Below are 2,950 nucleotides of genomic sequence, written 5' to 3' on the forward strand. Positions count from 1 at the left end.
CTACCGCCTATGTAACCGCTCTATTCGAATAACGTTGTTTACCGTTTAAATGCTGATTTGGTTGGCCGTTAAACAGAAATTGCTTTAATTGGCTGGAAATTGCTCACTCTAGTACTAACTGCAGCATCAAAGTCTCACTATTTTTAGAAGACACTTGGCTCCAACAATGCCCAAAATCGCCCAGAATCCCGGTAGTTGCCACCTCAGAGAACATCGGACCAACATTAACGTTTTTAAGTAACTGGCCTTCTTCTTTAAAAATTCGCATTTTCCGAACTGAAGCAAACAGCAACTTGCAATTTCCGCCATGATTAGAAGACACTTGAGCCTAACGTAAAACTGACTTGTTCGGTATACCTTAAAGCTATTTGGCGCTTGAAAGTTGTTAAATTCTATTGCAACTCTGTCCAAATCTTTATTGTTGATTTTTTAAACATCTGTTAAGTTTACGTTAAATATGTACCTGGGTATTTTGATAATTTTGCCCATTTTCCTCTATTAAGATTTTGAACATTTTTGGATGCCCAATCTGGGGGGCGGCGGATTTTTCAGCTATTTAGCACTCAACCGATAGAAAACCATCATCAAAAACACATATCGAAAGCCATGCTTGGTGGCATATCAGATCGAAAGCTTTTGCTCAAGGGCAGGAAAATTTTTGATGTAATGTTCAGCTTATCGTTAAACAACGTAGTAACGGAATATGTCTTATCCTTTTTTCTCCCCTTGGAAGTCTAAATCCTTTAATATTATTTAGATTTAAGTTCAAGACGTTCCTGGCAATTTTTACATCGCACAGAATATACCTATTTTGTGGCCTGATTTGAAAAGTCAATCCAACAGTATCAGCAAGCAACCACCGATGCAAAAGAGGATTTGGAGGAGGATCAAGAACAGGAAGATGTGTTCGAAAACTAAGTCAATGGGGAATCTCAACATGTACTACTAATCTCTCTCTCATTAATAAATTAGATTAAATTGTTGTTTAATTGTTGTTAATTAAACATTGTAAATTAGATTATATTAACAACACTAAGGACGCTGATGTTTTCATACAAATCGCCAGGATTCCAGAGTTTTTCCCGCTCACTAAAATCGAACCCACAGTGAACGTTTTATCTCAATTTAACTCTCTTATTTAAACATTCGAACCTTCCACCCTAAAGCAAATCACAACTTGAACTTTCCAACATCTCCAGAAAACACTTGCGTCTAAATGTTCTGAAAATTGCATTAAAATTCCACATTGGGCTCAAAATTCAAGTTTTTACTCACTGCGAGTAAACTGCGCCTTCTATTCTAAAAATTCGCAGCTTCCAAACTAAAGCAAGTAGCAACTTGAAATTTTCATCACTTTTCTAAGACACCGGATTAAAAATACTAAAAAATTCGTCAAAATCTTAGTTATTATGAGCGGTTTTCGTTCTTAAATTGTCTATATCAGCTCGAATAGCGGCTGAAACACCCTGTATATTTGTATCGAGCAGCTTCTTGGGTTTCGACCCAAGAAGCTATTCAAGCTATTCAACTTTTCAATGAACTTAAAAAGGCGCATGTGAAAATTTGATTTTCGTTCGAAGAATTCCTCGTTTTTCCAGCTTTTTTAAGTAGCATCGTGGACTGGGCTCTTTTCATTGAAAATTCCCATCTTCTAAATCCAAGCAAATAACAACTTAAAACTTTCACCGGTTTTAGAAAACTCTTAATTCTAAACATGGTGAAAATGTCATCAACGTTGCCGGGAATCTTGAGTTTTGTTAGCGTAGTCAAATGAGCCTAAAAAAAGAAAATTAACGTCTTTTCTCAACTGCGCTCGCTCCTTTGAATATGCGCATTTGAGAAATGAGTTTCAGTAACAACTTGAAATTTTCTCTATATCTAGGAGACGATTGACTGTAAATATACTGGAACTTTTATCGAAATCGCCTTGAATCCTGTTTTGTGCCGACTTAATAAATATCGGCCTCAAAATGAACGTTTGCATTCGACTGCGTCGCATCTTCCCAACTGAAGCAAGCAGCACCATGAAATTTTCACCATGATTAGAAAACACATGACTCGCAACATGCTGAAAGTTTCATCAAAAGCACCTAAATGCCAAAATTTTCCACCTTAGTAAACTGTGCAGTCAAAATTTCAGCAAATCTAGAAGACACTTGAGTCTGTTGGTGAAATAAAGTGGACACACTCTTAATGTATGAATAAAAGTATATTGATAAATGATAAAGAACATCACAGTACAAAAGTAGATTTCCGAACACGAGAACGATTCTGCATCAACAGCGATTTGATGACGACTAACTAAAAAGGTTGCTCTCGCGATAAACAAAAAATGATGCTGCCTAAGCAATATGGCTTTGTGGTACACTGTGGTCCATAATATATATGGCTGAACTTATATTGATAATATTAAAAGCATTTCGAATATATAACTAAATATATTATAACATTCCCTCTTAATCTATATGCTATTTAATATAAATCAATTTAATCAAACATTAAACACAATTTTCTGCAAAGGTTTAATTCTTTAATGGTGTTTATAGCCTTTTGCCACAAGGCGTGCTTTGTAACGCGATATGTCACCATTCGAATTTGTTTTCACTCGATACACCCACTTATTGTCTATCACTGGATGATCCTTTGGCTTTGGAAATTATTCCATTTCTTGCTTCATTGCTTCTGTCCATTCTTCATTTTCGTTTGACTGGATTGCTGTTTGGTATGATTCTAGAGTTAAAATCGAGCAATATACGGCTGGTCCATAGTAAGCAGCTCGCTTTAAAAGGTTTCGTTGACGTAGTTGTATCCTGTCGTCTTCTTCGTTATTTTCATTTTTGATCTCTAGATCTGGATCATTTTCTTCGTCATTGATTTCAGGAACCACATTTTCATCAAGTTGGTAATGGAGAGGAAAATTCAAAACGTTTTTCTTTTCTTCATTGATTCC

This window comes from Dendroctonus ponderosae, unplaced genomic scaffold (assembly GCF_020466585.1).
Source record: "Dendroctonus ponderosae isolate FM_Combo_2020 unplaced genomic scaffold, Dpon_F_20191213v2 Dpon_F_20191213_9, whole genome shotgun sequence".
NCBI lineage: Eukaryota > Metazoa > Arthropoda > Insecta > Coleoptera > Curculionidae > Dendroctonus > Dendroctonus ponderosae.